Source organism: Caloenas nicobarica, chromosome 31 (assembly GCF_036013445.1).
Source record: "Caloenas nicobarica isolate bCalNic1 chromosome 31, bCalNic1.hap1, whole genome shotgun sequence".
Lineage (NCBI taxonomy): Eukaryota > Metazoa > Chordata > Aves > Columbiformes > Columbidae > Caloenas > Caloenas nicobarica.
The window spans coordinates 889,460-917,376 of record NC_088275.1 but is presented as its reverse complement, the minus strand read 5'-3'; the positions used below and the strand labels follow the sequence as shown (position 1 = coordinate 917,376).

Sequence of the window (27,917 nt, the reverse complement as noted above, 5' to 3'; positions counted from 1 at the left end):
ATCTCTGTCCCCCGGGAGGCTGTGGTGGCGGTGCCGGCGGCACGCTGCCCGGCCGTGCCGGTGCTGCCAGGAGCCGCAGCTGGGCCGGCAGCGCCCGGCGGCTCCTCAGCCTTGGGTCAAAGACCAGGGCGAATCCCATTTCAAGGCAAAAGGTTATGGGTGGGAAGGAAACAATCATAAAGCAAACACCAGCAGCGTTCTCCAACCACACGCGTCTCTGGCACAATAAATAGAAGGGAAGGGACAAAAATAGCCCCTAGGGTTGCAGTGTGGACACGGCGAGGAAGCCGAGCTGTTTTGGGGGTGAGGGTTGTCCTGCCAACCCACCCTGAAGCCCTGAGCAGGTTGACGTCCTGCAGCTGTAAAACAAGATCCAGGAGCAGAAATGATGAGTGGGCTGCAGGGAAGGCACCTGAGCCCTCGCAAAACTCGCTGCACCCCGCAGCCTTGCAGAGAACTGGTGCTTTTCCTGGCAGCCAGGAGAAAACACCAGGAATCTGGCTTTTGGAGCCAGGTCGGTGAGCTTGCGTGTCTAACGCGAGCCGCCTTCCCCGGCCGCCAGCGCTTCTGCTCCATGTTTGGGTGGGTTTGGAGCGCGGCGGGGAGGAAGGGAGGGGGCAGGCACGGACCTGGAAGCAAAATGTTTTCACGCTCCCATGCAAGCCTTGCTACGGGAGAGAAAAAGCCTCATCTCACCCCAGCCTGCCCTGTTTCCCCCCGCTTCGCCCTGGGCTGCCGCCGGGCTGCACCAGGACCTCGGTGCAATTTGGGGGGCTACAGCGGGGCCTGGGGGGGCAGAACCACCCTGTAGGGCTCCCGTGCCCCCCTCCCCGCGTGGCTGGAGGCCTCGCAGGGCTCTGCCGCTTTAAACCTGCCTCTCCCACGTGCTGTCTGGTTGTGCTGGAGACAGTGACGCAGGCAGGACGTCAATGGACGCTGTGGGAGAATTTAGACTCGGAGAGGAAGGGGGGGCAGGGAGGAGGGACCCGTTTGCAGGGAGCGGGGGCCACGGGGGGTGCACGGCCAGGGCGGGAGGGACCGGGCACCCAGCTGTGCAGGGTCCCCCGGGAGCACCGCAGTGGCTTCGCTCCATGCGATGTCCCCCCCCTCCAGCAAACGCTGGGGCCTCCGCCAGCTGCGAGGGCAAATAATCCGCCTCCAGCACATCCGCGCCGGGGTGGGTGGCGTGGGGGGGCCAGGCTGGGCCACGTGAAGGCGACGCTTCCTCCCTGCCCGCGTGGCCCCCCCGGCTTGTCACCGCACGTGTGCCACCCTCGTCCCGCCGCGGGTCGGTGTGCAGCAGGTGTGCGGCCTCGGCGCGGCACTGGGCCCTGGGGGTGTCCCCCCGCGGGTGCCACCGGGAGCGGGGCTGGAAGGGGCCCCGGGGGGTCACCGGGGTTGTCCCTCAGCTCGGGGCTGCAGCACCTGGACCGACCCCACGAGCGCAGCTCGCTGTGCAGCTCCGGCTCTGCTCCCCGGTTGGTGTTCGCTCCCCAAAAACGGGCTGTGCCCCTGCCAGGGCATCGCCACCCTCTGGGGCAGGGTCCAGCCCTCCCTCCTTCGCTTTAGGGTCTGCAGCACCCCAAGGACACTGGTGTCACCAGGGGACAAGCCGGCGGTGCCACTTCCACGCCAGCAGGCGATGAGATGAGCCGCAAACTTTGATTCCCCACCCCGTCTGACTCTGCTCTGCTTAAGAGTCAAACTGGTCTCCCCAAACCCACCGTGGGGGTTCGGCTCCCGCTCAGCTCGGTGGGAGAAATGATGGCAGAGAGACCAAAAGTCACGGCAAGGAGGGTGGAGATGCTGCTCCATGGCACAGGACGCTGCCCTCGGCCTCTTGGCTTTGAAACCAGCCCTCAGCCAGCTGCTCTCCCATCCTCAGGGCAGGAAAGGAGCAAACGTTTTCCCCGCTTTAGGTTTTTAGGTGTCTTTTTTTTTTTTTTCTTAATAGCCTGAGGGTGTAGGTGGTTGCATATCTTGGAAGACCCATGGAGTCCTGCCTCCTACCCACTGGCACAGGGCAAGGGAAAGCAATTTCCACTGTCAAGAGGCTGCGTACCAGCTGTATGGAGCCATCAGCCTGGTGTGGGAAGGGAGTTACTCAGCATTTGGTTCCCAAGAGAAAAAAAAAATACGGCTCAAACTGACTTTCCGAAATACTTTGAGGTTCGTAGTAATGTTCTCGTCTTCGTCTCATAAATATCCTGGGTTGGATCCTTCCCTCATTTCCAGCCTGTAGCTCATGGAGAGGCACTGGAGCTCGGCTGCTGCACATTATTATGACTATTTTTATTTTTTATTTCTTTGGATACATCTCAGTTGATTGGAAAACAAACCCCAGAGAATCCTTGAGGAGAGACTGAAAACAGCTCTTGGTGAGATGACTAATGCCATCTCTATCTAAACCAACGGGGTGCTAAAAATAGCTCTATTTCTAACAATAAATATAATAAAATAACTAACTGACAACAAACAGCCCCAAAAAGCCAAACACACAGAAAAGTCCACTAGAAATCCGTATTGTGATGGGGGAAGGAGCCAGCAGGAAACTGTGTCACTGAGTCAGAGGGGTGAAGACACCGGAGGTGCCGGTGCCACCGGCAATGCCCCGGCTGGTCTGGCCTCTCGGTTGAGCACCGCTTACCTCGTGCCCAAACTGAGATACTGGCGTCTTTGCTTAGTTTATCCCAGATGAACGCAGGGGAAGGCGCACGGGCCACACTCCGGCGTGGGGTGCACGCACCAGACCCCAAGAAAGCCCATCCTGGAGAGACCGGCTCAGGGCTGTGGCTCCGCTCACCCCCCGGCTTTCTCTGCAGCGTTCGGCCCTTGGCCACGAGCCTTCCTGAGCCGCGGACTCACCGCACACCTCGGATAATTTGCCACGCGCCCAGTGTGTTGCAAAATGTCCCCTTTGGCTGAGTCACCAGCATTGGGGAACCGGCACCCGGCCCTCCTGGCTGGGGCTCGAGGAAGAGCCGGCTGTGCTGAACAGCCCCAACAGGAGCACAGCCCAGCCTCCCAAATCACCCTGGCCTTTGGGGCAGTAATTGTTTTTTTGGGGTTCATGCAGCACTTTGTGTGCATGGGACTCAGAGGGACCGTGTGCTGTTGCAAGATGGGTGACGGTTGATGGTTACAGGCGTCGTTTTGGTAAAAATGCAAAGGCCGGCTCCGCTCCCCCATCCCCGGCAACCCCCGCGTGGCTGTTTTTGTGCTCCAGGGATGCTGAGAGTGCCTGTCTCACAGTGCTCCAGCTGGATGCAACCCGACAGGGCCCAGACGTCCTTGTCACCGGTCTCCAGACCCCTTGTGCTGGGACAGTGGCCTCGTGCATGACACGGGCACCGCTCAGCATCTCTGTCCTCCGGAGCACCGGCCTCCTGCCGTACTCGTGCTGGCTCTGTGGGAAGGCCAGTTGCACATCTCTCGCTCAGGGGGACCCATGAAACGCCTCCCATGGAGGCTCTGACCCCTGACACGAGCTTGTTTCTACCAGATGCAGTCCCACGCCAGCTTGATTTTTATTTTTACTGCTTTCTGTGGCACATGGGAGCCCGCCCAAGCCTGCCATGCCATGTGCATCCCTGGGAAAGGCAAGCCTGTGCCCCACGTGAGCCTGTGCCGAGCCCCGGCTGTGCCATACGGCACCGCTCGGCAGCGGGAGAGCTCACGGGGTGGGAGAACCAGCCCCTGCCGTGACCCTTGGTGCAGACCCGGGGGTGCAGACAAGTCCGCATCCCTCCAGCCACCGGCCCCATCCGCGTCCCCAGCCCCGAGGCTGCCGGCACCGGCCGCCAGCGCCGCCTCGGTGCTGTGGATACACGGCACTGGACAAGGTGGTGAGACAGGGATGGCACCTGGTCTCAGACTCCCTAAAAATCAGAGTCCTGCCCCAACCCACAGCCCCGGCACAGAGCGAGCGCTGCAGCGGGAGTCGCCGTTCAACAGGTTGGATTTCTTGAGGGTAACCACAGAGCAGTTTAGCCGGGTTGAAGGCACAGGAGGAGCTGGAAGAGGGGGAATGTAATGCCCTGTCTTGGAGCTGGGCCCAGGCATTGCGGCCCCGCAGCCAGTGAAGCCCTTCGCCGTGGCCGGTCGGTGGTGGTGCCACGTGCTTGGCCGTGTGTTCCTGGCCCCGAGGACTTGGTGCTGCGGGGACGGGCTGTGGCAGGGCCGGCTTCACCCCCACGTCCCCGCGTGTCGGGGACGCAGGAGGCCGGCGCAGACCCGCGGCGCAGGACACGCCGTATCAGCGCACGCTGGGCTGCGTCGTGCCCCTGAGGGGTCCGTGCTGGCACCGGACACTGAACCGGGACCCTTTGCCAGCTCCGAGCACCAGATCCAACATCTGTGTTGCAGAACTGGCCCTTTCACTGGGGTAGGGGGGTGATTAATGTGCCCCAGCGTGGCTTTTAGGGACATGCACCAAGACCAGTCATGGGGTTCAGGGCTGGGACTGTGACACTCGAACCCCACCAACCCCACTCCCCTGTGCCTCGTTCCCCCGTCTCCATCACCCTGGGTGGCTGCTCTGACCACGGCGGGGGCTGCACACGGGGGTCAGGAGAGCCCCCACCTCCCTGTGCTGCTGCCTTGGGGAGGCACCGACGCGACTGGGCCCTTGTGGACAGGGGTGCAGGGGATTGCGGTTCTTCCCCCCTCCCCGAGCCAGGTCCCCCTCCCTGGCTCTGCCCCCCAGACCCAGCGCCTCCTTCCTCCGATTCTGCCCCCCGCCCGGCTCTTCCTTCCCCCGGCTCTGCCTGCGGCCTCGCAGCTCTGCGTCCTCCCGGCCCTGGCTCTGCCCCCCCGGCTCCCGCTCTGCCCCCAGCCCCGGCTCTGCCCCCCCCGTCCCCGCTGTGCCCCCCTTGCCTCTGCCCCCCAGCCCCGGCTCTGCCCGCCCTGGTCCCCACTGCGCCACCCCGGTCCCCGCTGTGCCCCCCCCGTCTCTGCCCCCCCAGCCCCACTCTGCCCCCCCCAGCCCCGTCTCTGCCCTCTCGTCTCTGCCCCCCCGGCCCCGTCTCTGCCCCCACCCAGCCCCACTCTGCCTCTCCAGCCCCCGCTCTGCCCCCCCGGCCCCGTCTCTGCCCCCCCCAGCCCCGGCTCTGCCCCCTCGGCTCTGCCCCCCCGGTCCCCGCTGCGCCCCCCTCGGCTCTGCCCCCCCAGCCCCACTCTGCCCTCCCGACTCTGCCCCCCCCAGCCCCACTCTGCCCCCCCGGCTCTGCCCCCCCCAGCCCCGGCTCTGCCCCCCCCAGCCCCGGCTCTGCCCCCGGCCCCGCTCCGCTGGCTCTGTCGCTGCCCCCCCGGCCCCGCTCCGCTGGCTCTGTCGCTGCCCCCCCGGCCCCGCTCCGCTTCCTCCGCGCCGCCGCGGCCATTGGCCCGTTCCCCGCCCTGCGCCGCCTGACGCTGCGCTGGGCCGGCCCCGGCGATGGTCGCTCCGCGCCGGCTCCGCCGCAGCCCCGGGAGGCGGCTGCGCTCCGCACCCCGCTAGAGGTGGGTCCCCGTCCTTCTCTCGCGTTTTTCTTTTCATAACATTGGACTGTCTTTTTTTTTTTTTTTTTTTTCTTTTAAAAATAATTTTAATTATTTTTTTAAACGTCTTTGCGATTCTGGCGTTACTTCCGAGAACGACGCTCCCCCCCGCATCCGCCCCGGGCCGTGCCGTCTGTCTTTGGGAGGGCGAGGAGCTCCGTCTGTGTGTGTTTCTGGGGGGGGGGGGGTGTCTCTGGTGCCCCCCCCGCTGCGCGGTGCCGCCCCGAGGCGGCGGGGATGGGCGGCCGGAGCCGGCGGGGGCGGAGAAGCAACATCCTTCCCCCCCCCCCACCCCCAGCTCCGCCGCTTCAAAACAAACCGTCACCAAAATGGTGCAGAGGTGAAGGAGGGAGAGGGAGGAAAGGGAAGAAGAGTCGCCTCGGCCCGGGCGCTGCGGGGGACAGGTGAGGGGGCGGGATGGGGACGCGGGTGCAGGCTGCGAGGGGACGGGTCTCTCCGCCCGCCGGGTGCTGCCGAGAGTGGGGGGCGGGCACTGGAGGGTGCTCACCCTGCTCTGGACGGGGCTGCATCCCCGTGGGACCCCCGCGGTGACAGTCCCCGAGCCCCCGCCACGACATCCGGAGCAGGACCCAGAGCAGCCTTGAGGGAGAAGCTGGGCCAGCAGATTTTGGGGGGCTGGAGGGGCGACCTCCCTAGTGGAGCTTGGCGTGCTGCGAGGGTGCTGGGGGGCAACCGCCGGCGGAGGGGCCGCTGGCAGGCTGGGGGTGTCGGTGGGGGGCTGTGGTTTGATTGGCAAGAGCAGCTTTTCGGAGAGCCGGCAGTAAATCGAGTCCTGGAGCTTCAATGACTTGGCCGGGTGCCGGCTCCGGAGCTGACAGCTGTGATTGTTTGTTCCTCCGGGCCGGTGACAGTGGCAGTGGGGACACAGCACCACGGCTGCCATTTGACAGCGGCCGGAACGAGGTGCCCAGGTGGGGGGCAAAACCCCGGTGGTGCCACCACCGCAGCCTCCCCGGGATGTTGACCGTTTCCTTGGCTTGGCGGCACGAGACGGCGAGGGGCCACGGGACGCCGGGGGAGGGATGTGGCGGCCAGGGCGTCCTGGCATCTGGGTGCTGTTTAACATCTGTAACGCCTGTTTGCCAGCAGCTTATCTCCTTCGCAACAGCTCGCCCCCTTGGCTTTGTTGTTGGCTTTTATTTTTTCTTTATTTTATTTTTTTTGGTCACCTTCGCGCACGAGAGCAGCACACACCCAGCGACACACACGCGCGCTTGCACGCACACGCAGCTCTTCCCTCTGCACCCCGGGAGCCCCGTGCACCCCCAGCCACGAGCTGGGGTGTCCCGTCCCTTCCCATTCTCCTCGACTGTTGGGAGCTGCCCCGCGTTTCTGGCCGCCAAAGCTGCAGCCACCGGTGAGTGGTGCGAATTCCTCCCAGGGCAGCTCTTTGGCAAACCCCCTCTGCCTGCCCAGCCCCACCAGGGAAGGCCTGATCCTGCCCCCCCCAAACCTCTTCCCCTGCAGCGTGTGGCCCCATGTGTGGATTTTTGGGCACTGGGGTGCGTGCTCTTAAATTGCCATCCTGAGACAGCCATCCCGAAACCCTGTGGCCGATGGGGCCGAGGCTGTGCTGGACTCAGCACAACGGGGACGCCGGGGCAGCCACGTCCCCTCATCCAGGTCAGGGGTTGTGGGTTTAGAGTGTACGTAAGCTTTATTCTGGGTATTTTCTTTCCTTCCCTGGGATGATTTAGTGCCAGTGGCCCTGGCCCGGGGAGCACCAGTGCTGTCCATGTCCCTTGGGAGCTTAGTGAAGTGTGATGCTAGGGGGGGTGCTGCCCACCCCGCCCCCCCGAATTGCTGCCCGCGGGCTCCTGAAGGTCACAGACCTCTGGATGGGCCTTGTGGCTTCTCCTTTTCTCCCCCCCCCATCTTGCCCTTCAGTCTCTGCAGTTGTCATGGCTTTGCCAGGCTGAGGCATCCGCACTGGCGGTCGCTCGGAGCAGGTGGCCGATGTCCCCAGAGCAGCGGGGGCCGCTGCTTGGGTTTCGCCGGCGCTTGCCAGCGTGGTGGGAAAGCTCTGTCGCCCCCGGCGCGGCAGCAGGGATTTAACGTGCCTGTGTCGAAGGGGCGTTCGCTCCCGTCTCTGGTGCCTCGGTGTTTCCACTCCCGCCCCGGCCCCGCTTTGGCACGGGGCTCCTCGTGCTGGGGGGTCGCGTCCCCGCCACGTGCTTGGTCGTGCCGGGGACGCGGGGGACCTTGGGAGGTGCCGGCTTTGTCACTGGATGACCTTGGGCAAGTCCCTTTGCTTCCCTATGCTTCGGTATTGCTCTCGGGACAGGGGGGAGTGTTTAATCCCCCCCTCCTTGCTGGTGTGGGGCCCTCAGCTCCACTTGGGAAGTGCAGCCACCGAGCTGGGAAGGGCTGTTGCTATTTTATCCTGTCCCCGAGCGGGCAGGGTGGAGGCGCGGACGGTGCCGGAGTCGCCCGGGGTGGATTTTTCCCAGGCTGCCAAGTGAAACAAGTGGGGTCTGATTCTCATTCAATGCCGTGGCCCTTTACTGCGACTCTGGCAACGTAAAGGAGCCTAAATATGGTCATAAACCACATCCACGTCGAGGTCCCTCCGTGCTGCCAGGGCAGCGCAACAGCAGCTTTGTGCGAAGGAGAACAAAGCCCAAAGTGTCGGACGAAAAGTACGGGAGCGGGACCCAGCTGCCGCGGTGCTGGCGTGTGCCGGGGCCGCCGGCGGCAGCTGCCGGGCAGGGTGGCATCGGTGCCCGTGCAGGCCCTGGCTCGGTTCACAGGTGATGGCGAGGGTGGTGCCACCTGGTCATCTCGAAGGACCAGGAGGAGAGGGCTCAGGCAGAGGCTTTGCCACTGTGACCCTGGCGGATTCATTTAAACCTAAAAAAGCATCAGTGGCGGGGGGCTGAAATGGCTTTTCCCTCTTTTTTTTCCAAGCTGGAGCATTTCGCGGGGTCGGGCTGGCATTGCCGGGGCTGTGCCGGGAGGGACCCGCTGCGGGATGCTGCTTGGCGTCCCCTCGCCGTGGTGGATCGTACGGATGCAGACGTTTTGCGGTGGCCTGTTTGGGAATGGAAGGGAAAATAGGAGAGGGATGTGTGTCGCTGGCGTCGCTCTCGGGTGCCACGGGCAGCCCAGTGCCAGCCGAGATGCCGAGCAGAGCTGCCGCTGTGCACGCCGGCAGCATCCCGTTAATAGCCGGGGGTGTGCACCGAGCTGGCTGTGCCGAGCTAGCACAGGGGGGCTGCCGTGTAAATGCCGCCCCCAACTTCCCCATCTGCACCCAGAGCTCAGAATATCCCCCCTCCTCACCCCGTAGTGTCCTGTGTGTTTGGAGGGCGAGCTCCGCGGGCCAGGGACTCGCTTATTTTTATAGCTCTTTTGGCAGTTCCTAAAGGCTGAGCCGTCCGGAGTTCAGAGGTGACTCTATTGCAGATGACAGTCCTGCCCCCGGGAAGGTACGGACGGCTCTGCCGCTCAGCCAGACACGGCAGCAAAAAGCAAGTGAGTCAGAGCAGGGGCAGGGAGGACGAGGAGGAGGAGGAGGATGCGGGGAGACCTGCAGCCCTGCCGGGTGCTGGGCGCCCCTGGCCACGCTCGCCCTCCCCGTGCCAGCAGAACTCCGGGACACACCAGCCCTTTGCCTCCCCGAGACGGTATTTATTACTTTACCATCCGATGTACCTCCCCTGGTTTTTATTTTTCTTATTTTTCTTTTTTTTCCCCTTTTCTTCCAATTAGAGAAGTTTTCACTAAAAAGCTGAAATTTGTTAATCATTTTGTTTGATCAGAGCTCAGCAGTGCCGGCAGACCTCGAGGTTTTTCCCTCTCCTTGTTTGAGCAGCAGTTTGCTTTTGCTTTCAAGATGGATCTGGCGTCTGCCTGCCAGCAGCTCTACCTCCACAGATCTGTCGCTTTTCATCTCGCACTCCAGTTTGGTTTGCTTGTGGTTTTTCTTTAATTTCTTTTCCCTCGCGCCTGGTGTCCCCCTGCTGTAGCTCCCCACCGTTTGAAAAACGGACAAGAGCTTGCGGAGCTTAAAAAATAATTTTTAAAAAAGTGGCCGTGTGAAGCGAGGACTTGTTAAATAAGTGGGAAATCAGTTCGGAGCGATTTATTGGGGGAGTGGGTGGGCTGTATGTTTGTATTGGTGGCAAAAAAAAATGGGGGGACTGGGGCCTCTGAGCTGCACGGGGAGAGTTTTTGGGGAGCTGGGCCTGGTTTTGCAGTTTGTGCCAAGGCTGCGGGGGATGCAGCAGCTGCTCCCCAGTTCCCCATCCGCTCCGTCCCGAGCGATAGCTGAGCCTCTCCCCTATAGAAAGGCCGGGTGGTAGGTATGGATGAGACGAGGTGCACGCGATGGTGTTGGGGTCCGTATCCCCGCGGTGAGGTGCCCGGGCTGCGACTGAGCGCTGGAGCAGCTGCCAGGGCCTGTCCCCGATGCCGGCTGCTGCCACGGTGCCCAGCGTGGCTTTTCGTGGCTTTTAACGCTGCTCGAAAGCCGAGCCTGAGCTGGCAGGAGCGGTGCCGGGGCGGGTGCCGCGGTGCGTGCGGCGAGGACGAGCTGGTAGGGCAGGACGGTGCCCGCGCCGGGATGTGTCAGGCCCCGGCCACCACCCAGGAGCCACCGCGGTGTCCCGTCCCAAAGCAGCCAGACCGGACCGTGCCGGGGCCACACGTTTCCCTCTGTGCCGAGCAGGACACGTATGCAGGACACGTATGATTTCACAACGTGCAATTAGCGGTTGGTTTTCCCGGAGCCGGCGCGTGGTGGGGCGCGGTGGAGGGGCTCAGCAGCACCCGCCTTCCCGACCCTTCTCGCTTTAATTGGACGGCACTGATTGAAATCCAGAAGCGGGGAGCTGAGACCTTGCCGTCCGTGCTGACGTTGCCCCGATGCTCAGGTCCAGCCGGCGCGAACGTCTCAAGGTCAAAGCCGCGCCGCGGTGACTTGGGGCTGCCGGGCATGAACCGGCGCGAGGCTGAAGCGCCCCCACCCCTGCCTTGAGTCAGGGTTGTTTCGGGGTTGGAAAGGTGGTAATTAAATGACCTATTTCTGGGCAAGGAGGAAGAGGAGGAGGAGGAATCGTTTCTCTTTCCAGAACTTCAAAAAGCTTCCAGCAAGCGTCCGGCACGAACCCAAAACCGCTTCCAGGAGGAGGTGCCTCCGATCACCCCCCAACCGGAGGCTCAGGGACCGGGTGCCACGGGGACGGGCGACGGCACCGCTGCCACATCGGCCTTTTTTTGGAAGCAGGCAGGGCAAAGCCGCGCCTCCCTTTTGAAATATTTTTTTGTTTATTTTTTTCCTTTTTATTTTTCCCAGCCCTGGGAAATAGCAGGGAGATTTGGGAGGCAGCACCCACCTGTGGGGATGGGTCCCCGAGCTCAGCCTGGGGATACAAAGGGGTGTGAGCTCTTGTGGGCTCATGGGGAAGGTGGCAAAGGGATCCCCGCTCGGACGGGGCGGGTCCCGCGCCCGCGGTGCTGGGGGCTCTCGCCGTTTGACCCGTCCGGAGGATGCGGTGGAGCTCACAGGGTGGAAGATGCTATTGACGGATACACGCAGCGGTTATAAATAGCCCTGCTTGAAAGTTTTTGCCTTCCTTTTTAAATGAAAGTGCCTTTCGGAACAATGTGACTCTTCTCCATCCTTTCGGAAAGCGTCTTTTCTTTTTAGTTATTTCTAAGATGAAACCTCTTTTTTTGTTTTAAAGATAATTTTTCCTTTCCAATTATTGGAAGGCTTCAGGGGAAAATTGCTAAGAAACAAATACCCAGGAACGCATCCCATATTGTGCAGGTGGGGAAAATATGTGGGGTCAGATTTGTTTGGTTTGGTTTTCCTCAAGAAAGAAACTGAGAATGGAAAATGTTCCTGGGGTCAGTGAGAATTATCTTTTAAAGCAGTCAAAATTTTGGGAGTTGAAAAGCGGCATTTGCTGAAAACCCATGGCATCAACCTTAAAACAAAAGAATGCATTAAATAATTTGGATGAAGGACTTCTGTTTAGTAAAAAACCTGGCAAGGTTTCTGGGTTTCTGTCTGGAATTTTTTGGTTGTAAAACCTGAAATCCTCCCCAACCCCAAGCAGTAACCTTGAGACATGGGGCCACAGCAGGAGTTTCCACTGATAGGGAAGAAAAAAAAAAACCACAACAAAAACCTGACGCAAACCCCCCAACAAAACCTAAACCAAACCAAACCACCAAAAACATGGACAATTTATTTTGACCAGCTAGGTTATTTTTTTTTTGCAAGTGCGGTCGCCCAGACCCTGGCGTCCTGCGGGGTCTGCCCAGGAGCATCTTCACCCGGGAGCAGCAGATGTTATACAATAAATTCTATAATAAACCAGCACAACTGGGGGCTGCGGTGGGGAACGGCCAGGACTGGGCTCCAGCCGTGGGTGCTCCTGGTCTGTGGTGGCATCTCTGGGAGAGGACAAAGCTCAGGGCTGCAAGGAAACGGGTGTTTTGTTTTTTCCCCAGTCCTGCAGCAGTACGGAGGCAGAGAGGGGCTGTTTGCGTAACCATAGGTGTGGTCTGAGCTGTCGTGCGTTGTCTAAATGTCGTGATATATGTCCCTGTGGAGCCGGTACCTGCAGGCTTCGTATGCAGGACATACGCTCAGTGGTGTGCGAGCGAGTTTCCGGCCTCGGGAGGAACAATCTGGCTTGTCCCAATGCAGGTTTGGGGACCGCGGCCGTCCCGTGTCACCCACGGCACCTCCAGGCTCTGCGTCACCCCTGGACGAGGGGGTGGCAGGTTGGAGCGGCTGAAAAACCGGCGGCTCGTCGGGCAGCGCAGGGAGGAATTTTGCCCTTTAAAAATGCACTGAAGGGAACTTCGCCTTTGGCAGCAGCTGTGCCGTCCAGTGCAGAGCCCGGCACGTGGTGCTCGGACCGGCTGAGAACTTGCTGGAAAAAACCTGGCGGAAAGCAAAGCATTTGCCTGGGGCACTGGGCATCCCTTCGGTTCCCAGGGCGCTGGGGAGGAGGTGGCTCCGGACTCAGTTATCCCAGGGGATAAACCCTTAGAGATGTCTCTGCCCCTCGGAAAACCTCGTGACAGCAACAAATTTCTCTCGATAGCCGGGAATCGGGGTGGAAGAGTTGGCTGAAGCAGGGCTTGCTTGCACGGGGACTCGGGGCATTTCTCAGTCTGGTTTTCTGGTGCGGAGCAACGTGTGGGATCGCGTGGGCAGCGTGTGCGTGCCGGGCTCTCTGGGGGAGCTGGGGGGCTCCTGAGATGGCTGGATGGGGTTGGGGTGCAGCGGGAGCCAGGCCGCTCTCCAACCTCTTCTTTTGGCTGATGCTTTCCTGGAGGGCTCGATGCACCACTGGACATCTCACCCTGTGAGGACTCAACGCTCCGTCTCCTGGGTTTCAGGCACAGGGATCAATCACGGATCCATCCCCAACCTTCCCTGACTCGGCACGGCCGTCCTTCCCACGCGCCGGCACCGAGCCGCCGGGAAAACTAGCACCTCTCAACTCGCTCGTTCAAAAATATCCCCGGCCCCGCGCGGATGCCGCTGCCAAGATGGGGAGCGGAGCCGGCGCTACCTCTTTGCAGAAATCTGTCGCCTCGGCTCGGCGGTGGGGAGGCTGGGAGCCGCGGAGCGCCGAGCCCCATCGCTTTCTAAAATAGAAGCAGAACAAATGGTTGGAGCAGGATGCTGGTGGCGAAGGCAGCCAAGGCTCTTCCCGCGGCAGCTGGTGGCTGCTCTGCTGCTTCGTGCTCCCTCCATCAATCCTTAGCCCAGAGCTGGCGTTTTATTGCGGGAGGAGAGGCGAGCATCTGTCTTTTGGGGCAGTGCTGGATGCACTGGTGCCTTTTGGGGTTTAGTGCGATACCCCTCATTTTTTGGTATGGTTGAGCTTTAATCGAGCCGGTGGGGCGGTGGGGTGAAAGGGGTTTCGGTAGCAGCGCAGTGCCGTGGCGGCGTGCACCGGTGCAAGATAAGGAGATGGGAGTTGGGTAGTGCTGGCTTGTGAAGGGACTTTGTCCCAAAACAGTGACGGAGCTGCCGGGCTGAGCCTCGGGCACAGCGTGGCAGCGGGTGCCGACCCGGCGTGTCGGACCTGCCGAATCTTCCACCTCCTCCTCCGGCGGCTCCGTTGCCCCATGGCGGGTGGGGGTCCTGGTGGGGCGAGGTCCAGGCTGCTCCCAGGGTCCCCAGAGGGGCCTGCGGGCCGAGCTCTCTCTCCTCTGAAGGAGCATGGCTGGAAAGGCTCAGGCTGGGAAGGGCTCAGGCTGGGAAGGCTCAAGCGGGGAAGGCTCAAGGCTAGGGAGGCCCAAGGCTGGGAAGGCCCAAGGCTGGGAAGGGCTTAGGCTGGAAAGGCTCAGGCTTGGAGGGCTCAAGGCTGGGAAGGGCTCAAGGCTGGGAGGGTTCAAGGCTGGGAAAGGCTCAAGGCTGGGAAGGCCCAAGGCTGGGAAGGGTTCAAGGCTGGGAAGGGTTCAAGGCTGGGAAGGCCCAAGGCTGGGAAGGGTTCAAGGCTGGGAAGGCTCAAGGCCGGGAAGGCTCAAGGCTGGGAAGGGTTCAAGGCTGGGAAGGGTTCAAGCCTGGGAAGGGTTCAAGGCTGGGAAGGCTCAAAGCTGGGAAGGCCCAAGGCTGGGAAGGCCCAAGGCTGGGAAGGGCTCAAGGCTGGGAAGGCTCAAGGCTGGGAAGGGTTCAAGGCTGGGAAGGCTCAGGCTGGGAGGGCTCAAGGCTGGGAAGGGCTCAAGGCTGGGAGGGCTCAAGGCTGGGAAGGCTCAAGGCTAGGAAGGCTCAAGGCTGGGAAGGGCTCAAGGCTGGGAAGGGCTCAGGTTGGGAAGACTCAAGGCTGGGAAAGCTCAAGGCTGAGAAAGGTTCAAGGCTGGGAAAGGTTCAAGGCTGGGAAGAGTTCAAGGCTGGGAAGGGTTCAAGGCTGGGAAAGCTCAAGGCTGGGAAGGGTTCAAGGCTGGGAAGGGTTCAAGGCTGGGAAGGGCTCAAGGCTGGGAAGGCTCAAGGCTGGGAAGGGTTCAAGGCTGGGAAGGCTCAAGGCTGGGAAGGCTCAAGGCTGGGAAGGGCTCAAGGCTGGGAAGGCTCAAGGCTGGGAAGGCTCAAGGCTGGGAAGGGTTCAAGGCTGGGAAGGCTCAAGGCTGGGAAGGCTCAAGGCTGGGAAGGGCTCAAGGCTGGGAAGGCTCAAGGCTGGGAAGGCTCAAGGCTGGGAAGGGTTCAAGGCTGGGAAGGGTTCAAGGCTGGGAAGGGTTCAAGGCTGGGAAGGGCTCAGGGCTGGGAAGGGTTCAAGGCTGGGAAGGGCTCCCTGTGCCCGGCTGAGCCACCTGCCCAGGGCCACCCCGCTCCCCGCAGCCGGTGCTCCCCAGGAGGGACGGAGCCGCGTGTCCTCGCTCCAACCAGCTGCTGGCACCCGGCAGAGGAAACGGTGAGACCGGTTCTGGTTGCAAATCAAGCGAGTTTGGAAAAAACCTGTTAATTGCCCTCTGCTCTTTGAGGTTTAAGGCCAGACGCAAGCGTGCGCTTTAGCAAGCAGAATTTCACGCCTTTTCTTTGCGCTGAGAGGGCTGCTCCAACTGGCTGCGATCTAAGCGGGGAGGTTGGAAGAGGTTTCCCGTAAGGGAAGATGTTCTTGCGTTGTCCTTTCCAGCGGAGAGGACCGGCCACCGCGGCTCGGCATCGCTCGGGTGACCTTCAGCGCCTTTGCTCGGCGAGGCAGGCGCTGCTTTGCATGATGCTACACATGTACCGAGCAAACGGGGCCTTTTTGTTATGCAAATGCAGCTTTGTTTTTAGCTTCTCAAAGATAAATACCTTTGAGGCTAAATATGGAGCTCAGGGCACTGCTAAAAGCAACCCTGATGGCACAGTGGCTGACAGGTCAGGCTAAGGCTGCTGGTTTGGGGGTTTGGCTCCCCTTTGGGGACTGAAATAAAATGCTCTGAATTTTTTTTTTTTTTTTTTTTTTTGTCCCTGAGGTTATTCGAGCTTTTCTGAAGGTCTGGTTCCCGCCTGGCAGAGATGGGATATTGCACCGAGGGGCATTACAAGCCACGGGGTCTCATGGTTGGTGTGCAGCACCTGCTGCCCCGCACCTGGATTCTCCATTTTTGCAGTGCCGCAATGGGACTTTTTCAAGCCTTTACGCGCTCAGGAGACCCTTTTGTCTCGGCATCGCACCTCCCGCAGAGAATCCCCGCTTTAAGCTGCCTTTCTGAGCTGTGCCTGGGCACTGTGGCTCCGTGGGCGCCTTCCACGCGTCCCCTGGCTCTGCCCGCCCCGGTTTGGCCAGGGGATCTTTCTTGTGCCTCTGCCCGGCAGAGCAGCATCCAGCGCTGGATGCGGCGCCAGGTGCGTGTGCTGGACCGGAGCGCCCTGGTCTCGCCTCCCCGGTGCGTGGGCGAGCGTGGCGTGGGGCGCGGTGTCCCCTGGGGCTTTCTGGCTTCCTTTGGGACCCCGGGAGCCCGCCTGGCTCCCTCGTGCTGGGGGTCACGGGTCGTTGGGCAGAGGTGTTTGTGTACCATCTTATTTTTATTTGGACGTCTTTCGGAAATTTTTCGTCACGGCGGGTGCTGGTTCAGTGCCCGGCGATGGGGCGGGAAGGGGCGTGGGGGGATGGAAACGCGGCTAAAACTGGTTTAGCATCTGCTCGTGCGATTTTTCCTATTCCTGTGCGCAAGAGAACTTGAGGTTCCTGTGATCTGGGGGGACTGAAGCCCTCGGGGCTCCGGTTCAGGTCCTGGTTTGTCCCTTCCGCAGGGTCACAAGTCGCCTTCCAGCTTGAAAACTTGCTGACACCAGCCCAGGGCTTTTTGGGGCCGGACCGTGATAGCACGGAGCTGAGAGCACCCAGAGGTATCTCCTGGCCTTGCAAAACCACGGAGCAGTGGGAGGTTTTTCTCCCATTGGGAGCTGAATGGGACCTCGGAGGACCAGGACGAGAGAGACCTGACCCGAGCAGAGCACGGCAGAAAATCAAACGTAAAAAAGGGGCTGGGCAGCTCTTCCGTTGCTGCTTGTTTGCCAAGTCGGTTGGTTTTGCCGCTGGCTGCGGTGGGCAGAGCCGAGGCTGCCCCCAAATAGGGTGTTGGTGCTCGGGGCCGCCTGGGCGCTGCGAGGGGAGCTCAGGACGTGTCCGTTTGTCCCGCGTCCCCAAAGCCCTGCGGGGTCTGGAGCGTCCGTGCCCAGGGCAGGTGACCCCGGTCCCCTCCGTCTCTTCAGCGCCTGCTGATGAAGCCGAGGTGCCGCGTTGGGTGTTTCTTTATTTTTTTAAATTTATTTTTCCCAAAATACATTACCCTTGCGGCTCGTCCATATTTCAACGTTCTTCTCCCTCCCGTTCTCGCGCTGAAGTCTATAATGCTGAAATTATAGCATCACCCTCATCACCATGGCAACGCGCAGGGATGTATTTTTAAAAAAAAAAAAAGGCACCAGAAGCCCTCCAAGGATTATGACTTCAGTGAGGGATCAGGCTGGAGGGGAATCTGGGTCACGGCTGGAACAGGCTTTTCTTCCAGCCTGTCTTCAGTAATTCCGTGTTCCGGGACCAGAGGCCGCGGTGGCGCAGGGCAGGGCCGCTGTTAGCACCCATGGGTGCTCCCCCCGGGAGGCGCCGCGCTCTCTGTGCAGATCGCTCGTGTGCGCCCCAGGAAAGAGCATCTTCGGTGTTTCCTCCCCAAATCCAGACTTTTTAACCAAAAGTCTTCAATCCTACAAAAAGTGCGCGGTGCTTGCAGGGATGCCAGAGCCACACTCTTCCCCCCCCGCCCAGTTTGTGCATTGCAAGTTTTCTCTCTCATCCCCCAAAATAAACAGGATTTTTTTTAAATTTTTTTTTTCTCCTCTTCTTCTCTTTTTTTTTTTTTTCCTCCCTTTTTCCACACCCCCAGAGCCGCTGTTGCTGGTGGCAGGGAGCCCAGACTCCGTAGGAACTCAGCAATGCTGCAGATCCAAGCCCCGGCTGCCCTCTCGCTTTCGCAATCCTTTTGGAGGGGGGAGAGAGAAGGAATAAAATGGGAGGGGATTTTTTTTTTTTTTTTTCCCCTTTTTTAGAGATTTATAGACTTTCCCACCAGTAGGGACAAGGAGCTGGAGCTGAGCGGCCAATTTTCTACAGTAAGTTTCCAACACTGCTCCTCTCCGGCCTCTTCGAAGCCCTCAGCAGCCTCGCCTACGGTGGGTTGGTTTAATTTTTGGAAACTGTCAGCGTTGCCGGGAGGGGGGCGGTGGGGCCGGCGGTGCCAGCGCCTCCCACGGCGGTGGCGGTGGGGTAAACGGTGCTAATGGCCGGGAAAAATCAGCTCGGGTGGGGTTTTTTTTGAACTGTTAAATCCTTTTTTCTACGTGTTTTTCCGGCGCGCGTCAACTCTTCGGCTTGGACTCCCCGGCGACGCCGCGGCCGTCGCTCGTGGCCGCGGTCGGTCCGCCCGGTGCTGCCAGGTCGCCTTCGGCGCCGTCTTCATCTCCCGCTGCCGTTCAGCATCTCGGCGCTTGTGGTCCATTTATTTTTAGGTAATTGCAGCGTCTGGGCTCTGAGGCCGCTGGTCGGTAATGCGCAGCTGGACAAGGCAGGTTTTTGTTTGCGGATGTATTTTAAGCGGCTGGGTGTTTTACTGGCGAGCTCCTGGTGCGGAGGGATCGGCCGATGCCGCAGACGCCGCGTTACCAGCACCCGGGTTCGGCTCCCTGATCCCCACCAGCACTCAGGGGAAAATAATCTTCCTCTTCGAGCTGTGCCTGGCCGAGATCTGAGTCCTGGCAGCTCTGGTCCGAACGTTCAGTGATTAATGGGATTAAATTGGTGTTTCTAGTGAGTTTTTTTATCTTGCATCTGGTTTTCTCAAGACTTTTTAAGCTTGGCAGGGGGAGGGCCTGGGCCACGTTGCGTTGAGATCTGATTAGATAAGGGAGAGCTGCCTGTGAACAAAATTCCTACCGGATAATTATTTATACCTCCATGTGCGTCACTAGTAAACATCTGGATCCGCTCCAAACATCTTCATTTGATTTGTTTTGTAGGCTCTCAACAGGGATGTTTGTCGGCTCTCCTCCCCACCTCCCTTTCGTCGCGTGGCTTTTGACGATGCGGCGGAAATTTGGGGGGGGGTTTGGAGCGGTCACCCCTCTGCCCCCGCGATTCCTGCCCAGTCACCCCCGGGTGTTTTTGGTGCTGGGGCTGGTTTAGCAAATTCCCCGCTCCTGGATTCCCGTGATGGGGTGAGAGTCACGTTGCCCTTTCTCAAGAGGAGAAAGTTTCTGGTGTTTGTGGTTGCAGGAAAAACACGAGCAGCCAAAACAACCCAAAGAGCAACCCCAGATGTGTTGCTTTCTATTTTAAACCATCGTCGTTTGATTTGGGGGCAAACCAGGCTCCTGACCTTTTGGAGCGCGTGGGGCTGGCAGTCACGCCGAGCTCTTCGAGGCCAGGCCTGACTTCTTGTTCTGTTTGTGTAGAGCCAAGAAATTAATATTAAGAACTTTTCCTGAATGAGAGTGGAGTACCTGCTTCCCTGGGGCTCCTTGGCAGGCTCGGGCTCGGGCGGATAACATCACCGGTCATGAACGGGACCCGGAGCATCACTCGGGCGCAGCTGGGATGCAGATGGGAAGGGCCTGGTGTGGGAGGGGAGGGATGGAGGAAGCCTCTGGTTCACTTTTAAAGCGCCTTGGGCAGGGCTTTCAGGCGCCATGAGCGGGGTATTTTTTATTGTGCTCATCCATCCTTTTTCAGCCCCTCTTCGCGTGGCTGTGGTGGAAAAACCGTCCGAGTCGCTGGAGCCGGGGGTGGATCCCGGCTCCCTCTGCGCTGGCAGGGGCCGAAATCCGGGTCTCACCTCTGCTGGGCTCTGAAAAAAAAATCAAAAATGAAAAAGTTTCAGCGCTGCACCCAGCCTTAATCTCTTTAAACTGTATTTCGCTAATCCTTCATTAGGATCTCATTGTGAGCTTGTTATCCCGTTAGGGCTTAGAGCCGCGCGCGGTGGCATCGCCCGCAGAGCTGGGGCGGGAAGGGGCCGTGTCGGCCCCGCCGGTGCCACGTGCTGCGCCGGGACGTGCCGGCGGCGCCGGGTGCCCGAGCAGGGTGGGCTCTGCTCTGTCGGGGGGTGTGGGCTGCTCCGTCCTGCTCCCGGCAGTTTTGGCTGCTGGAAGAGGAACGGGTGACAGCGGGAGTGGGTGACAGTGGGACCATGTGCTGGGCGCCCGCGGTCCCGGCGTCTTTGGTATGGACCGCGGGGACTTGGTTGCTGTTTATCTTCCCCTCCATCACTGGATGTGTCCATCTGGGGTGTTGGTGCCAGAGGGGGGATGTTGCAATGTGAAATAGCGCTGGGTTTTGCTTGCACTGGGGCTGGTTCTTCCTTAGGAGCGTTTCTGAGTGTCCCTGCTCCCGCGGACCCGGTGCTGAGGGTTCAGCCGGGGTTGGGCGGGAGCTTGTGAAGGTGACGGGAGGAGGGTGAGCTCGGGCGTGCGGAACCCCCTTCCCGCTGCCGCAGGAGCCTGAAAAATAGAATCACAGCTGGTTTGTGTTGAAGGGCCCTTCCCAGCCCCCCCAGTGCCCCCCAGCCATGGGCAGGGACATCTGCACCAGCTCAGGTTGCTCAGAGCCCCGTCCAGCCTGGCCTGGGATGTCTCCAGGGATGGTTCAGCCACCACCTCTCTGGCCGACCTGGGCCAGGCTCTCACCACCCTCAGGGCCAACAATTTCCTTATATCCAGCCTGAATCTCCCTCCTTTAGTGTAAAACCATCACCCTTGTCCTGTCGCAACAGGCCCTGCTCAAAAGTCTGTCCCCATCTTCCTTATCGGCCCCTTTTAAGTGCAGAAAGGCCGCAATGACGTGACAGGATGTCACCCTGTGCATCCCAGGGTCTCACCACCCTCAGCATAAAAAATTCCTTCCTCATGTCTGTCCTGAATCTCCCCTCTTTTAGTTTAAAACCATCACCCCTTGTCCTATCGCAACAGGCCCTGCTCAAAAGTCTGTCCCCATCTTTTAAGTCCGGAAAGGCCGCACTAAGGCCTCCCCGGAGCTTCTCTTCTCCAGCTGAACCCCCCAACCCTCTCAGCCGTTCCAAAGGGCATCGCTTGGCCCTGAGATGCCACGGGCGGATTCCTTCCCCTGGCGAGCGGCTGCTTCCCCGCCGGCAGGCCAAAACCAGGGCCCTGCTGCTCCGTGTGCCCGGCCCGGCCCTGCCGCGCTCCCCGCGCCGCACCCGGCCCCGCGGCCATCGCCACGTGCAGGAACCTTCTTGGGGTGCCGGGGTGGGTGCGAGAGCTCAGCAGCACCCGCGGGGTTGCGGTACCCGCAAGCTCAGGGTTTGGAAGCCGCTTCGAAGGGGACGAGCGGCCTCGCACGAGTCCGAAGCCGGAGAGGTGGAAAGCGTCTGTTGGGATGATGGAGCAGGGCTGAGCGCGCTCGCCGCGCAGGCTGCGATCTGCAAGCCATCAGGAGACGGGTCTGCAGAGCGGTTGCAAAAAGCAAAACAAAAACCGCACACCCACACATTCCCACATGCGCAGGCAAACAAGGAAGCGAGCGTGCGGGGGGATAAGCGAGCAGCCGGAGTTGAGACTCAATTTTATTTGGTTGAAAATGAAAACCATTGCGGCAAGCGAGAGGGTTCCTGGCTTTTTTTTTTTTTTTTTTCTCCCTCAACAAAAAATTAGGTGGGATTTTTTTCCTTCCCTGGTTCTTGTTTTGGTGTAGAAATGTGGCTCCGAAGAGGACTCGGGGGCTAAAATATTGCCTCTTCTGTGTTACCACTTTCCTGTCCAACCTCCCCTTTGCTGGGAGGTCTCGTATGTTAACGTGTCCTCGTCTGATTTTAAGTGCAGCTCCAGCGGGGTCAGGAGAAGGGAGGTGACTCCTCTGACATTGCCCAGCAAATGAAAATGAAACAGGCCCTTGCACACGCCTTGTTCAAGAGCATTTGCTGGTGTTTAAAGTTTAGCGCACGTTCATTTGCTTTCAAGTTGCGGAGCGTCTCTGCGGGTCGCGCTTTTCGGCACGAGGGCACGGCGAGGGGCTCGTGGCATCGCGTGGCGACAGGGGACGGGGCCCTGATCCCCAGCACGGGACCCAGCAGCTTTAGGTCTTGCTGCACTTATTTCTACAGCCGGTGCAGCGCTCGTGCCGATGCTCAGCGGGGTCCCGCGCCCTTCCCCGGAGCACACGGGAATCGGGGAGCAGCCTGAGCTGTGGTTTGTGCTGCTTTCATCCTTCCATGGAAAGGGAACGGTGATGCTCACCTGCCGTGGGTTTCGCTGCCCTTTGGGGCCGTGCCGCCCCTTCCCCGCGCTGGGAAGGTGAAGCTTTTCCAAAAGCCTCGCTCCCCTTTTTCCTGCGCCTATAATTAGCCCTGGCTCCCCGCCACCATATACTGTACGATCCTGGAAAGAGGTCACGGCTTCGCTGAAATTCTTGGGAACAGAGCTGCCTTTGCAGCTGGGAAAGCGGCGCGAATTCCGAGGAGATAAGAAATAGGGCAAATGCAACTCTTTTTTTTTTTCCTTGCTGTAATTTATGGGCTCTGGGCATGGCATCCGATGGTCTCCTCCCCGCTCCGGCTCTCCCCTTGCTCGGGGGAATGGATGAGTCTGGATCGGCAAAGAGGTTCAAACCGGCTCCTGCCTCTGGTGCGATGCCCGATGCCGCCCCGGCAGCGGGGGGCGAGGAGTCCGAGGGCTGCAGGAGGAAGCAAACCCCGTTCCTACGTGTTTTTGGTCTTTCACGCATGTAAAACTTCCCAGTTTGATGAATTTCCCAGGAGCGGGGCTCCCTTTGCAGCAGGGAAAGCGTCGCTTCCAGCCAGGTGCGAAATAGGACCCGCAAAGCAAAGGGGACAGAGGGGCTGGATCTGGGGAGGGTCCCCACGCAAACCAGTGAAAAACTCAAAGTGAAAAGAGTATTTTTAAAATAGAAAACTCCCCTTTTTTAAAAGAGAGACAGAAATACAGCAAAAATCCCCCATTCAAAAGTTTCCCAAAGCTCTGCTATTGTTTCTCAAGCCCCGTACAGTAATTCTGCGAAGAAGTCGGGATAAATACAACCAAAAAGGATGGGGATGGAGAGCAAGGGCTCAGGTCTCCGGATCTCTCTGTATCCCCCCACAGCATCTCATCGCTGAGCCAATCTTCCCTTTCCAATGGTGAGATTAGCTAAAAAAATAATGAGATTTAAAAGTCAAACACTTTCCATTTGTTTTAATGGGCTTCTAGGCCAGAGAGCTTCTTTTCTTCCCTCCCTTTTAAATCTGACCGCTGTGATTTTTGCTTTAAATTACAGGATTGCAGGGCTGGGGTTTTAAGGGTAAAAAATAAAAAACACTGGGGATGCTCAGGTGCTGCTGCCAGGTCCCCTCTAACAACACCAAGAGTTTTTCTGGCGCTTGCAAGACTCAATCAATCAATTTTTTCATGTGTTTGCTGGGGCCGGTGGGGTCATACCGGGGGTTGCGTTTGAGGTTTCCAAGAGTCAAAATCCCAAATCTCAAACGCACCCCCCGGTATGACCAGTTGGCTGGTTAACCAAACTACACAGCGATTTTCTTTTTATCTCTATAGGTGCCTATGAAATCCCCCTCCTGCTTTCCCCTCGCAGCGGCGTACGTGGGGGGTGGTGTAGGAGTCGCTGATGACGGCACCGAGTGTGCGAGTGTTCCTCTGCACCTCAGCGGAGAGAAATATTTTCATCTTTTTTTTTTTTTAAAAAAAAAAAAAGGCGGATCTGAAGTTTGGGGAGCAGGGGGTTTGCACGAGGGGTAGGGGTTTGCACGAGGGGTTTGCACGAGAGGTTGGGGTTTGCATGAGGGGCTGGGGTTTGCATGAGGGGTTTGCACGAGGGGTTGGGGTTTGCACGAGGGGCTGGGGTTTGCACAAAGGCTTGGAGTTTGCACGAGGGGCTGGGGCTTTCATGAGGGGTTGAGATTTGCACGAGGGGTTGGGGTTTACATGAGAGGCTGGGGTTTGCACGAGGGGTTTACACGAGGGGTTGGGGTTTACATGAGAGGTTGGGGTTTGCACAAGTGGTTTACACAAGGGGTTGGGGTTTGCATGAGAGGTTGGGGTTTGCATGAGGGGTTTACACGAGGGGTTGGAGTTTGCATGAGAGGTTGGGGTTTACACGCGGGGTTGGGGTTTGCACAAGGGGTTTGCACGAGGGGTTGGGGTTTACAGAAGCGCTTGGGGTTTGCATGAGGGGCTGGGGTTTGCACGAGGGCTTGGGATTTGCACGAGGGGGTTGCACGAGGGGTTTGCACGAGGGGTTGGGGTTTGCAGGAGGGGCTGGGGTTTGCACGAGGAGCTGGGGTTTGCACGCCCACTCGGAGGCGAACCCCCTTTTTGGCGCTCGGGGACGAGCAGCCCTGGCTCCCGCTCGGGTCGTGGCTGCGCCGGTTGGTTTCCCAGCCCCAGCAGGGGTTTCATCCTGCAGCTGACGGGTGCTGGTGTCACCACCACTGGTGCTGGAGGAGCCAGGCGAGCGGGGTTGTTGAAGGTGCTGGGTGCCTGGGAGGCGGCAGCAGCCCCGTCCGCAGCCGACTTAGCTCAGGACGCACAGGAGGGTCTGTAGCACAACCCAGAATTAAATGCAAATCTCCCAGGCGTCCCACGTTTGACCACAAAGCCAATCTGCACAAGAAGGGCCTTTTTCTTCCTTGTTTGCCCATCGCCCTTATAAGCAGGTTTTAAAAAATCTCTCTGTTTCCAGAGAGCTGGGCTGGGATTTTCCAGCACGGTGACGGTCGCCGTTCCCCGCGGTGAGGACAGCAGTGAGGGGCACACGCAGGTTTGCCTGGTCCCGATCATAGCGAGTGCATTTGCAATTGTGTTTGCATGGGATTTGGGGGCGCCCAGGTCCCCTGGGAAAGCCCTCTGCGTGTCACCTCATCCCTGCGTGTCACCTCATCCCCACGTGTCACCTCCTCCCAGCCAAGAGGTGACTTAGGACCTGCCACTGTTTGTCAGAGCGGGGAGATGGACGGGCTGGAGGGTTTGGACTTGGATGAACGTGTTAGTTTGGTTTCCATGGGCAGGAGATGGTCTGAGCTGCCCGGGGAGGCTGCGGTGCCGCAAAACGTCCCCGGAGTCGGCGGCTGCTGCCTCAAGTTACAGCCGAGCACGGTGGGGAGAGGCACGGGCTTTGCTTTTTATTATGATTATTGTTATTATTTTCTCCCATCCTCCCTCTTGCCCAGCGCCGGCACGTGCTGGCACGCGGCCCCGGCTCACCACACCTTGCCCGGTGACCCTGGAGTTTGACCGGGGCTGGGGCTGTGCCGGGCCGGCGGCCTCGGTGCCGGCGGCTGCCGGGGATCGGGGAGGGGGCAAGTGGTGCCTGAGCTCTGGCAAAATCCCTTGGGGACCTGCCCAAGGCGGGATTGTTCCCAAATAGGTGGGTGAACAGAGCTGGCGTCTGCTTGGCAGGACCCCCCTGTGCCGGGCACGCACGTGGCAGCTCCTGGTACCGTCCGGGAGCCCTTTGCGTGTGTCACAGAATCGCAGAGTGTCAGGGCTTGGAAGGGACCTCGAAAGCTCATCCAGTGCAACCCCCCCGCCGGAGCAGGAACACCCTGCGACATTCTGCGATTCTGTGACTCTGTGACCTCCCGCTCCGCTCTTGTCACCCCGGGGACAGTTGTGTCAGTCAGTGGCCGTGGAGCGTTGGTGATAAACCACCGGCGTGTGCCGGTGTGATTCGCAGCCCCCCGTGCCCAGAGGGGGTTTTACGTGGATGTGAAGCGTCCACAAAGCAGCGGCAGAGGGTCTGTCCTCCCCATGCTACAGAGAGGAGAAGCGCAGCTTGAAAGACGAGCGAGAATCAGATCTGCGCGGGAGTCAGGAGGACTTAGGGGGAGTGTGGGGGGTGAACCGGCTGATGGTGCCTCCTTGGCTTTGCCTCTGCCTTGGCAATGCCGGCAGGAACTGGAATTGCAGATCTGTAGAGCCTCCTGCATCCCTGGAGCAGCACCGGGGCCTCGCGATGCCCTCAGCGGTACCAGGGGATCCGAGCGGGGTGGGGGCACCCACAGCCCCTCGTGGCACGTCTGGGGTGGGTTTGCATGTGTGCCGTCCCGGGCTGCCATGGAGTCGGTTAGAAATTAATTAAGAAAAGCAAGTGGCGGCTGCTCACCCGCCTGGTGCCCGCGCAGCACCCGCAGAGCTGCTGCTGTCTCTGCAGGGGACATTGGGGACGCTGTGGCTGGGTCAGTTGTCACCGTCGGGCCCCGGGGCCGGTCCCAGCAGGTGGCAATGTGGCCCGAAGCTTCGCCTCCGTGGCCGCGGCAAAGGCGAGAGCTGCGTGCTCGGGGTACGGGGCACCCACATTGTGGTGTCCCTGGGCTCTCACGGGAGTCCCTGCGATGGCTTTGGGTGTTTCGGGGCTGTTTTAGGCCCCGAGTCCTCCTGGTGCTGGTGAGTAGGATGGGACAAGGAGGGAGGTGAGGGGCTTGCTCAGGCGGGGGATTCGGGACCGGGGTGGGGATGTTGTGTTCCCAGCTCTGCTGTTTGCTTCCCCTTCTGTGCCTCAGTTTCCCTGCTCTGACAGTGCTGCGAGGCAGCAGGACCAGCCTGTGCGGGCGGTCGTGGGGACGTCCTGGGGCAGCGTCAGCCCCGATGGGCTCTCAGAGAGGGGGACGTGCAAAGCAGAGCCTGCCCAGCTGTTGGCACCCACATGCCCAGGGCTGTTTCTGCTCCCGCCAGATGTGCTGAGCGCAAGGAGACGGGTGGCCCAGCTGTGCAGAGAGGGCAGGAGCAGGGTGGTGGGTGCCGCGAGAGACCCGTGTCCATCCCTCAGCCCACGCTGCCCCGGGACCTCCCACCGTCCCTTGGTCACCGGCATGGTGGGGTACGTGGCTTTGCCCCGAAACCCGTGCTGGCCCCAGCCCTCCCGTGCCCCCCGCCCGCGTCCAGCCAGCTGGAGGTTTCGGTTCTGCATCTGTGCCGCCCAAGGGGGAACTCAGCCGGCGAGAGCGAAACTCGGTGGCTCCAACGGTCGCACAGGCGCACCGCCCCCCCCCGGCACCCGCTCTGTGTCCCCCAAGCCCTGGCAGGGCCGGTGGCCGCTGTCGCAACAGCTACAGCGGTGCCTGTGCCACACGTTTGGTCCTTGTGACCTTCCCTGGAGCACAGCGGGGACGGAGAGCGGCCGCTGGGGCTGGATTTGGGCAGGGAGCCCGTGCGGGGTGACCGGGAGGAGCAGGGGAGTGACCCCCCGTGCCTGCCACCCTCCTCGAGCTGGGGACACTGTCAACCCCCACCGCAGGCTTTGGAGGAGCGCCCGTGGTGGTCGCACCTTCTGCGTGTTCCCAGCACGGCTGGTGTGTGCCATTGTTCTCGTGCCACCACTTTCTTGCCGTCGCTCTCGTGCCGTCGCTCCCGTGCCGTCGCTTTCGTGCCATTGCTCTCGTGCCATCGCTCTTGTGCCGTTGCTCCCGTGCCGTCACCCATCCCCGCGCTGTCGTGCCGGGCAGCCGAGCATCTGGTGCCCCCGGGGTGGGTTCCTCTGTCCTGGTTCCCTCTCGCCTTCCTGCCGTCTCGCTGTCTGTGCCGCAGTCGCTGTGCCGGCGGGTGCCGGGGGTGCAGGATCTGGCACGATGGGCGGTCGGGAGCCGCCGTTGAACCGCTGGCCTGTTCTGCCCAGTGCTCCCGTCTGCAGTGGGATCTTCCCCAGTTTGTCCCTTCCCACCTCTTGGTGGCAAGCCAGAGGAAACCCAAACAGAAAATACTCATCAGGCCTAATTAAGCCCTGGGGATGTTCCCGGTGGCTGGTGCAAGCTGGAGGCTGGGCCATGGCTGAGATGTTTTAGTTTCGTGGGCTAGAGAAATGGAGAAATTTTTTTTTATTATTTTCTTTTGGCTAATGCTGAGGCTGATCCTGCTGTTGCTGGGGCCTCCCAAGACCAGTGTGGCACAGCCGCGGGAACTGGGGTCTGGGGTCGCCCCAGTTTGGAGTGGGGGGTCCACGAGCTGGGTTGGGAGCCTGGGCGGGGGGGGAAGTTCAGGTTTGGCATCCGAATGTTTGCGGCCCTGAGCCCGTTGCTGGAGGAAACGTGACAAAAGGGGAAGGAGAGATTGCGGTCGGCTGCTCTTCCCCTCCGCAATCTGTGCCTCCGTCTTGGCCCCTTTGGCTGCGCTTCGGCCTGGGGGAGCCCCCAAATGGATGATTCCCCCCAACTTCACCCCCCCGTGTGCTCGGATCCCTGCGGGACCCCCCGGGGACACGGGCTCCCCGAGCCGCCCCGGCTTTGCTGCACGAGGGAGCCAGGCGAGCTCATGCCGGCAGCTTAATTGGCTGGTGATTGATCTAATAACGGGGCTGGGACCTCGTCTGAGTGATTTAACGTCCTCCAGCCTTCTGCTCACGGCAAGGATGGGTTTTGCCTGAGACCCTCCCGCTGCCAGCTCAAGG

General features: G+C 60.3%; 1 protein-coding gene across 9 annotated transcripts in view; it reads left to right on the top strand.

Annotated features, from left to right (window-relative positions):
* Positions 1-5,413: 5,413 nt before the first annotated feature.
* MEF2D (myocyte enhancer factor 2D) overlaps positions 5,414-27,917 on the top strand; it is an 81,796-nt gene continuing 59,292 nt past the window's right edge. For 7 of the 9 annotated variants that reach the window (XM_065653539.1, XM_065653536.1, XM_065653534.1 and 4 more), the window contains exon 1: positions 5,414-5,496. The gene's annotated coding sequence lies outside the window, so the exon portion shown is untranslated. Of the gene's footprint in view, positions 5,497-5,830; positions 5,940-17,664; positions 17,687-27,917 lie in introns of those variants that run through there. The other 2 variants (XM_065653531.1, XM_065653532.1) reach the window with 2 other exon arrangements.